The sequence below is a fragment of the Trachypithecus francoisi genome, unplaced genomic scaffold (assembly GCF_009764315.1).
Source record: "Trachypithecus francoisi isolate TF-2019V2 unplaced genomic scaffold, Tfra_2.0 Lachesis_group4, whole genome shotgun sequence".
NCBI lineage: Eukaryota > Metazoa > Chordata > Mammalia > Primates > Cercopithecidae > Trachypithecus > Trachypithecus francoisi.
In genome coordinates, this window is record NW_022681469.1 from 140,787,426 (window position 1) to 140,798,084 (window position 10,659).

The window sequence follows — 10,659 nt, forward strand, 5'->3', positions numbered from 1 at the left end:
CCCATGAACATGTGTGTCCTTCCCCTTCCACTCTTCAATGCCCTCCAGACAGTGGGGAGCTGAGATGCTCTCAGTGTCTCTGTACATTCCCTTGGTTGTGTTCCTACTAGCCCTCTTAATTCAAGAGCCATCTCTGCATTTCCAAGTCTGCATCCTAACTCACCTCTTCTGAGAAGTCAGCCCAGACTACGATATCTAACTTGGGGTATTCTCCTGTTGTTCTCCATGGCAACACCCTGTTTTCTTCCCTTGATAACACTTATGATAATGCATGCTTTTACAGTGATCTGTTTCATTTTCTCATCTACCAGGAAGACAGTGGTCATTATGGTTTCCCCAGAGAAGCAAAACCAATAGGAGATACATACGTGTATATACACATACATATGCATACATATATATGACAAAAGAGAAAGGAGAGCTGGGTGTGGTGCCTCACGCCTGTAATCCCAGGTCTTTGGGAGGCCGAGGCAGGTAGATCATGAGGTCAGGAGATCAAGACCATCCTGGCTAACATGGTGAAACCTCATCTCTACTAAAACTAAAAAAAATTAGCTGGGCGTGGTGGTGCACGTCTGTAGTTCCAGCTACTCAGGAGGCTGAGGTAGGAGAATCGCTTGAACCTGGGAGGTGGAGGTTGCAGTGAGCTGAGATTGCACCACTGCACTCCAGCCTGGCGACAGAGCAAGATTCCGTCTCAAGAAAAAAAAAAAAGAGAGAGAGAGAGAGAGGGAAAGAGATTTAATTTGTGGAACTGGGTCATATGATTGTGGGGGCTGACAAATCTGAAATCTCCAGGGCAGGCCAGGAAGCTGGAGACCCAGACCCAAGGAGGGTTTCTATGTTATAGACTTGACAGAGACTTTTTTGGGTAGGGGGCTTCAGTTTTTGCTTTTAAGGCCTTCAACTGATTACATAAGACCCATCCCCAGATTCGGGGATAATGTCCTTCACTTAAAGTCCACTGAGTGTAAATGTTAATCACATCTACAAAACGTTGTCATAGCAACATCTAGACTAGTGTTTTAGCAAACAAGTGGGCACCACAGCCTGGCCAAGTTGACACGATATTAACACTCCCCCGTGGATCATATTCCTCTGCACCATGCTGGGCACAGAATAGATCCTCAGTAAGTAAGTGTTAGATAAGCAAGCTGAACTTCAGATTATAATGATGCAATGCACATTTGCATTCTTTTTCAGATGCCAGTATCTTAACCACTTGCTTGTTTGGGACTCCTCTCCTTAGGGAGCAGAGCTCAGTTCCCACTGAAAGGCTGGCGTTAGAAAAATCAACCTCAGGCTCTGAAGGGATTCTAGGGCTGGACGGCAGAAAGGGCAGCCTGTGCCATGACCAGCAGCAGCAAAGAAGGCGGTGCTGATGACAACACACCACGCGGTGGCCATGTCCTGGTGCCCCTAGCTCTGGCGTTGTGCCCTCAGGGAGCAGGTCTGTGGCAGGCTTTGGGGGCTGTGGTAGAGGACATGACTGAAAGCTGCTCATCTGACCCAGTATGGCCTCCGGAGCCTCTTGTTCCCCTTTAGGCAGCCTTTTACCATTTCTCCAGCCTGTATTTGGGTTCTGTCTCTTAGGCTTGCATGACAACACAGGTGATCTTCGTTTCCTGATATTTTCCAGAGAGTGCATATTACTATATAATTTCCATTCTGCACAGCACAGAACAGTCAGTCACTTTGGAATCTGATGATCTGGATTTGAGCTTGGGTCACTGTTCACACTCTGTTCATGTTTGGAAAATTGTGCATCCTCCCACTCCGGGGTAGAAATGGTTGACCCTGGAGGCCTGCGTGGCCTCCTGTTCATCTTCCCAGCCAGGGCCTCAGTGTGTGGCTCATGTTACTCAGATGTGCTTGGAGGCTGGAATCCAGCCACAAGTGCATAGTGGAGATCCATCTGCAGCTCTGAGGTTAAAAGCAGAGACTCTGGCATTTGGCCATCCAGGTGTATGAGGGTGGACCCCAGTCCTTTCCCTCTACCCCGGAAACAGTGAAAACAGAGACATGCTGAGCCCCTGGGAGCCTCCTGGGAGGGAACATACCTGCCTTCAACTGGTCCTCAGAGACCTGCCAGCCATGGCACTTCAGCACCACTGGCCTAGTCCCCCTCCCGGAGTTTCCGAGTGTCTGTGAAACTTCTGCTTTGCAGTCCTGCTTCCTACCTTCACTTTGCTGTAATCAAAAGCACCATCTGCTGCCCCAAGTGTTGACAGAAATAAATTAATTAAATTAAATGTAAAAAATACTACTTAGGCTAGAGTACAAGATCCAATCACTATGAGTGGAGACTAACCTCTGACCTCTTATATCTCCTTCACTCTCACATTAAAAATGCATGATTTCCTTTAAGTCAAGTCTTAAAAAAATATATATATATGGCCATGGAAATGCTGGAAGTCTCTAACGTCCTGAAAATTATAAACATAAATTCTCACACATCACATGCAAGCAGTAAGCTAACACACTTTTAAATTTAAAAAATTTGGAAACATTTTAAAACAAAATAGAGTAAAATACAAATTAAAGTGCATTAGGTAGGTCATCATAAGGGTAAAGGCTTTTATCAATATTGTTTAACTTAACAATTGAATTTAACAAGGCATCAAAGTAAATCTATCAAAAGAGATTTTTAAAAAAGGATGGATAATACTGTCATTATTTGTAGGTTATAAGATTACATGACTGGATACCTAAAACAATCAAATAATACTACTAAACTTGTTTTAGAAGAGTAAAATATAGTGATCAGACTTTAGAAAAAAAGAACAGAAAACAAAAGCTTCAGTATATACCAGCAATAATTATGAAGACATTAAATGAAAATAAACAGCATTCCTAATAAGGACACAATACTGGCTCAGTGGGATTATTTGGGACATGGGTTATCAAAAAATCGCTAAGATCATTTAAGTATTTATGATGAGAATAAATTAGTATACAATTAAAAATATATTATAATGGCACTCTACCAGATATTAAATCACTCTTTTATTATATGACAATTCTGGATAAGAATAGACAGAGATATTTATACTATAGAGGTCAAGCAATAGATCCTGATATAAATGAACTTCACGCAGGATGAGAAAAATATCACCAGTTGGTGAGCAAAGAAAGTATTTAGTAAAGGTTTGGGGAGTCTTGGTTAACTAATAGTAAATAAATTTAAAACTTCTAACAATCAGCTAACAAAAAAGGTGAAAGTAATAAATAAAATTGAAGTTCTGGAAGAAAATAGGGATGCATATAGATCTACTGTTTGATTAGAGAAAAATTTTCAAATTTAAAAATAGTGAAAGCCGTGTGGTGGCTCACACCTGTAATCCCAGCACTCTGGGAGGGCAAGGCCGGTGGATCACCTGAGGTCAGAAGTTCAAGACCAGCCTGGTCAACATGAGGAAACCCCATCTCTACTAAAAATACAAAAATTAGCTGGATGTGGTAGTGGGCACCTGTAATCCCAGCTACTCAGGAGGCTGAGGCCAGAGAATTACTTGAACCCAGGAGGTGGAGGTTGCAGTAAGCCAAGATCACACTATTGCGCTCCAGCCTGGGCAACAAGAACAAAACTTTGTCTCAAAAAGAAAAAAAATAGTGGAGAAATACCAAAATACTCAAAACTCTATGCGTATGGCATACTGTGATAAAATGTCCAACAAATATTATAGATTAAGCACATTAATATTCTTAATACATGAAGAGATCAAAATAGGTAAGATCACAAATTCTGCTTTTGCTGTGTTGCCACCAAAATCTCATCTTGAATTGTAGCTTCTATAATTCCCACATGTTGTGGGAGGGACCTGGTGGGAAATAATTGAATCATGGGGACGGTTTCCCCCATACTGTTCTCATGGTAGTGAATAAGTCACATGAGATCTGATGGTTTTATAAGGGGAAACCTCTTTCACTTGGTATTCATTCTTTCTTTTCCTGCTGCCACGTAACACGTGCCTTTCCCCTTCCACCATGATTGTGAGGCCTCCCCAGCCACATGGAACTGTGAGTCCGTTAAGCCTTTTTTCTTTATAAATTACCCCCCTCTTGAGTATGTCTTTATCAGCAGCATGAAAACAGACTAATACACCCCCTCAAAATAAAGCCACAAAAGAATAAATACAAAATAATAAAAATAAATAAATAAATACTTGACATGTAAATAAATTGAAACTCACGAGAACTTAAAAATGAAGTTCACCAAAAATTAAAAACTAATTTTGCTGGAAGTTACACATTAAAAATTGAATTAAGTAGAAATTAAAAATGTAAAGTAAGAATGCAATTGTTTCCTGAGCACCTAGGAAAGATTAGTTAATTTCATGCCAATCATGAACTGGGTGTTACCGTCTCTGAGGAACAGACTGGCAGCATGAGTCAAGCTTCTTAAAAGTTATGTTCTTTAGAATCTGTGTGTCTGCTTCTAGGTATCTCACCTAATTACATAGGAAATCTTTGCAAGCATAGAGAAATATATCAAGTAATTATTTTAATAATTAAACATTTTAACTTTCCTAGATCCAACAATAGATATTACAATTCTGGGGAGGAGGAGGACATAAGCCTTTTTATGAAAAGTAGCAAACTGATTCATTTACATATTATTTTACCTGACATTGGTCAAGGTGACTCAGTTTTCAAGATCTCTGGATTGCCTGTAACTAAAACTACATATTTGACCTTGCTACATTCAATAGAATAGAATTAGTAATGGCCACCATTTGTTGAGACCTGGATCTACACAGTAGGCACTTTGCGGACATCCTGTAATATGATCCTAAAGGGATGATTCTTTCTCCCTTGTCCTTCTGCAGCCCACAAACATCACCTAGAATCTCTTCCCTTTTTTTAGCACTTTCCATCCTTCCGTTTCTGTGCTTTCTTCCTCTTAGACTCTTCCTTTCACTTCCTTAATGGAAATCTCTGCAAACCACTCACATAAAATGAGTTGAAACTCCCAATCACAGTGTGTGCTGCTGAGGGGAGAGAGGGGGAAGAAGAATGAGTCAGCAAAGCAGAAGTTTGACAATATCAAAAGTGATGTGCACCAAAAACCAGGTGCTCCTATGTTCAGAGGGGGACTAATTGTCTGATTTGGATCAGAATCAAGAAGGAATTGTAGTGGAGGTTCTAGGAACATAGGCAGGATTGGGAAAAGCGATACTTTTGACAGAACAAAATGAGCAGAGGGTTGGTTGTAAACACATACAAAGCTCAAGTGTCTATTCTTTGTCATAAGCACCTACAAAAGTCATGCACAACCTCATTCAGTTGTGATTTTTTAAAGTCCCCTCCCTTAATTGATTCAGAGTTATGAATTAATAATGTGATGCCTTCATTCTCCACAAAAACAAAAATAAGACAAATCCCTGCCTCAACTCATGCTCATTGGTCTTTATGGACAGCTACCAAAGTTGCAGATGGAGATTCAAAACAGGAGGGAAGACTGAGCCAAGAATGAGCTGTCCTTGAGGGTGTTCCAATTCAAATGTATTTATCTTTGATAATTGCAGTAATTTTCACATCATCACTTTACTTGACGTGTCTATTGTTTTGTTCTTTCTAAAACCCAGATAGCACCTTTGAAGATAACCTTCCTCCATAGCTCATTGCTTCTCCAAGCACTGAGCTCAGGAGTAAACTATGCAAGAATTAGGTATTAAACATGGTCAAACAGGCTGTGTAATTCATTGACCTAAGAAAAATCACAGACGCATCAGCTCCTCCCAGGCAGTTTGTGATGAAATATTTTATCAGCCTCTCAAAGCATCAGAAAGCAAGATCAAAGAGAGACTTTCCAAAACAGGAATAATCCTCACAGAAATAATTAATGCAAGAGCCAAGGGGCTGAAAGAGAGAAACTGGGAAGCTTTTATTTCTTACCAAACACTGGGTCTTTTTTTGTCTTATTTTGTTTCTTTTTTTTTTTTTAATTGATTAGATATTTGCCATCTAGTAGACTTACCACTCATTTACGTGAAATGAGGAAGCAGCAAGGAACTCAGCAAGGAACTCAGCAAGCCTTCTGAGTCCAACCAAATGGATGGATTGATTCAGCATACCTTCAATGTCCACAGAGTTTACTGGCCTTCTGTTGGGCTGGGGGAGCTTTAATTAAATAATTAGGGCAACAGCTGAGCAGCCCAGCATAAAGAAGGCTCTCAGCACACCTTGGTCCACAGGCAACAGGCAGGCATGTGTCCTCCCTGCCATCAAGACACCCAAAAGGTGGGCCGGGAGCGGTGGCTCAAGCCTGTAATCCCAGCACTTTGGGAGGCCGAGACGGGCGGATCACAAGGTCAGGAGATCGAGACCATCCTGGCTAATACGGTGAAACCCCGTCTCTACTAAAGAATACAAAAAACTAGCCGGGCGACGAGGCGGGCGCCTGTAGTCCCAGCTACTTGGGAGGCGGAGGCAGGAGAATGGTGTGAACCTGGGAGGCGGAGCTTGCAGTGAGCTGAGATCCGGCCACCGCACTCCAGCCCGGGCGACAGAGCCAGACTCCGTCTCAAAAAAAAAAAAAAAAGACACCCAAAAGGAAAATCAGTTCAGTCAAAGGGACAGTAAAGGTAGAGCCCAAGGGGTGATCAGTGTGGTTGTCAGCTAAACCTGCTCCTGAAAAGGTGGAAACAAAGCCAAGGCAGGGGGGCAGCGTGGGGGGAATAGCAGGAAAGGATAAATCTTCAGACAAGAAAGTGCAAACAAAAGGGAAACGGGGAGCAACAGGAAAACAGGTAGAAGGGGTTGACCAAGAAATTAAAGATTTACCTTCAGAAGATGAAGAAACTAAAACAGAGAAGAGTCTAGCCTTCGATAAAGCCACAGAGAAAGAAGCCAAGTCTGATTAATATCATGTACCATGTCTTATCAGAGGTCCCACTCTCCCATTTTGTGCAATCCAGAGGAATATTTTTATCAACTGTTTCGTAAATGCAAGTTTTTTAGTAGCATTAGAAACATTTTTTTAAAAGGAGAGAATTCCACCTCATCCCACTTTTTAAGTGTAAATGCTTTTTTAAAACAGGTTAAATCATCCACTGGTTGGTTGTTTCTTGGTACAATTGAAAAATATTGTGACATAGGGAATCGTGGGAGACTGGCTGTCTCGGGTTTCAGCTTAACATTCCATAGATGGGGGGCTAGTTTTTGTACTATAATACAAAGCATACTAACTGGCAATATGGAGTCACAGTCCTGCATTTAATGTCTTGAACATTTAAAATTACTTCTAATCCCATGTTGTTTTTTTGTAGAATTGTTTAAGAAAACCATTCCCTGATCATGGTCATCCCTATGAGAATTGTGTGCAGTCTGTGACATCTTCAGTCATGGTAGTCCTGCTTTCCTAGTAACTTTGTGAATATGCTGTAAAAGTTGAAAATTGGAGTAGACAGTGTATATGCTATTCAACTGTGAACGGGTGGACATGTGAAACAGTCTACCGACATGTGTAGATACTGGTACATGATAGCCTCTTAAGGAAAATTTGCCTCCAAATGTTAAGCTGGAAAGTCACTGGAAGATGTTAAAAAAAATTATAATACATGGCTTTTTAGATTTTCAGTGTGTATGTTAAGAATTGTGTACAAATTAAAATGTCTGTATACTGATCCTCAACACAACAAATAAAGTCTCAATTATGAAAAAAATACATTTAATTTTTCTGAACATTTGAAATTTCTTAAAAGATCAAGTTAGGAAATAATAAAATAGAATTAACAAAGAAAGCAATGAAGAACTTGGTATTCACTGGAACTGGTCTAAAACAAAATGATCCCGATTGGAGTGGGTGTGAGACAGGGAGCCGGCCCTGTGAGAGCCTGTGTCCTCCTGACCTGGCTTCCAGAATCGAGGGCTTCCCAGTGAGACCATTTAAACACCAGATTTTGCATCCCGAGGCCTGGCCAACCTTCGTCCAGCCATCTCCCAGCCCAGAACTTTTAACTGTGACAGTCTCCAGATGCAGAATGTTTGAGTATTTAAACGTGAGACTCTGCTTCCCCCAGAAGGGAAGTATCCCCGGGGCCTAATATTCTCTTTGGCTTGGACTCAACGTTCCTCCTATTGACAGCCCCCTTCACCTTCCACCCCTCAATCCACAGATTTACAAGCAGCCCATAACCCACTGTTGGGGCCAGTGTGCGCAGATGCTGACCTGGCCAGGACTAGAAGGACGGTGGCTTTGACCCTGCCCCACATGCCCTGAAACCACCATCTCCACTTCACCCCCTCCCGTCTGCTTCCTCAAACCTCTGTACAAGTTTGCATTAGGTGCAAACTTCCTTAATTGGAAAGACCAGTGACAAACCTTCTCTAATACTCTAGTACTTCCCGAGTACACAAGACACAGGACTATGTGGCATATTGTCTACTTTGGAGTGAGCAAGAACTGAATTCAAGCCCTGCAGTCCTGCTCAACTATTGAACCCTCCAAGCCTCTGCTTCTATAGCTATAAAATAGAGAATAAAGTCATACCCAGGGCCTTGCAAAGACCCAGTGAGCCCTGAACCATGCCTATCTTAAACAGAACAAGGAGAAACAGAAGAAAGCATACGCAGTTAAAACAGAAATAGAATATTCAGAAATAATGTTAGAATGCTAATTTATTTTAATTTTTTCTATAAAAAGAAAATTTCTGGTTCTTATCACAATATAATTAAATTATAGGATTTATCAAATATTAACTCACGGAGCCCTGCAGGTCACATGATCTGAAAATGGCTATAATAACCATTGATCAGCTTGTTTTTTATTTTACGTCACTGGCTTTTTGTGTGCAGGCAAATTTGAAGATGTCCTCAAAGGCTTAAATGGGAGGACCTTTGTGAAGGGAAGAACTGAGCCAAAGGGCCCTCCTGTCCTTCCCTGACCTCTCTGTCTCCATCCACTTGACTGAGCCCTACTGGGTTGATTTGTTCTGAGTCTTGAGTGAAAAGTAGTGCAAGTTCAGCTCCCAGGCAATATGAGTGTTGATGTAGTATCCCTATTATTATTAATGCAAGCATCCCAAGAACGTGTGGAGTGGTTGAGGAGGGTCTCCCAAAAGACATGTCCAAGTCCTAAACCCCAGTACCTATAAATGTGACTTTATTTAGAAATAGAGCCTTTTGCAGATTCAATTAAGGACCTTGGGATGTAATCATCCTGAAATCAGTAAATGTTGTCCTCATAAAAGAAAGGAGAAGGAGGTTAGAGACACAGAGCTACAGAGTAGGAGTCCTGTGAAATTGGAGGCAGAGACTGGAGTGGTGTAGCCATGAGCCGAAGAACTCCAAGGATGGCCAGCAGCCACCAGGTGCTGGAGAGAGGGCTGGGACAGACCCCTCACAGCCTCAGAAGGAACCAGCCCTGCCAACATCCTGATCTCATACTTCCAACCTCCAGGACTTTGAGAGAATATATTTCTGTTGTTTAAGCCACGAAGTTTCTGAGCATTTGTTACCGCAGTCCTAGCAAACTAGTACAATGTAGATAAATTTAATTACCAAGACAAATATTTTCTCCCAGGAGTGGTGTCCTTGAGGAATCTCTGCAGAGTCTCCAGAATTTTGTCAAAATAGTAAAAAGCAAAAGAAAATAACAAACAGACAAACAAATGAAACACCAAAAATAGCTGAGGTCTTTCCATAAAACAAATGGTAAAATTGGCAAATCTTGTATTTCAAATACAAGGAAGGCGAGAATCCCTGTTCAGCCTATACACGTCCTATCCAAGGCTTGTAGAAGCATCGTCAGAGGGCCCTGAGCATGGATAATGAAGTGCTGGTGTCAAGCCCCTTGAAAAAAGCAATAATGCAGGGCACAGCCAGTCTGAAATGCACACTGACTTCAGGGTGAGTGAGCCTGCAGGGCCAGGGCTTCAGAGGACCCAGTGTCTGCAAGGCCGCAGCTCGCAAGCATAAGGTCAGGGGAGGGGACCCTCTCCTAGGAGCCCTGGCAAAACTGGGAAAGCCAGTTGAGAGTTCATCGCACATCCAGGAAACTTGGCAGTCCCTGGACACGGGACACAGCAGGACCTTGATTCAGTCTCCGGTTGCCTCTCTAGCCCATCCCATTGTGATCCTCCTCCGCCCCCCGGCATCCATCCTCACAGCCCCTCTGCAGGGCCACAACACCCTACAGATTCTCCTTTCTCTGACACTGGGAGTTCTGCCACTTCCTCTGGGAACCTGTGTCCCTAGAACGCAGCAAGGTCCCAACTCAAATGTCACAGCAAGAGATGAATGTCCGACTCTTGCCTGGTTACTCTCCAGCACAGCTCTGTTTCATAAAATTTATGGGAAGGTGAATTCACCCAGGGGTTCCTCTGCATACTCTGGTCTGACTGGCAGGTCAGTGTGTGAGAGTTATCCATTTTGCTCACCTCTGTCCCCAGCTCCTGACTCATACTTAGCACTGAAAGAATCTCAGTGACCAACAGCACCAGAACTGATGACTATGGTGTGGGATGTGAGAAGGCCCCGTGTTTTCCATAGCATCTGCCCTTCTCAAGTTTGAACCCCTCAGTCACCATGTCACTTTTAGGACATCCACACTGGATAGGTTGGGCAGTGCCACTTTACATCTCTTAGCCAAGCCAACTCTTGCTCACTTAGCACCTGGGCTCCAGCAGGCCTCTTCCCAGTCCCTCATGTCTGGCT

At 42.5% G+C, this 10,659-nt stretch overlaps 1 pseudogene; it reads left to right on the plus strand.

The window, feature by feature from the left end:
* Window positions 1–1,350: 1,350 nt before the first annotated feature.
* On the plus strand, window positions 1,351–6,866 carry LOC117072236 (annotated as a pseudogene).
* Window positions 6,867–10,659: the final 3,793 nt, after the last annotated feature.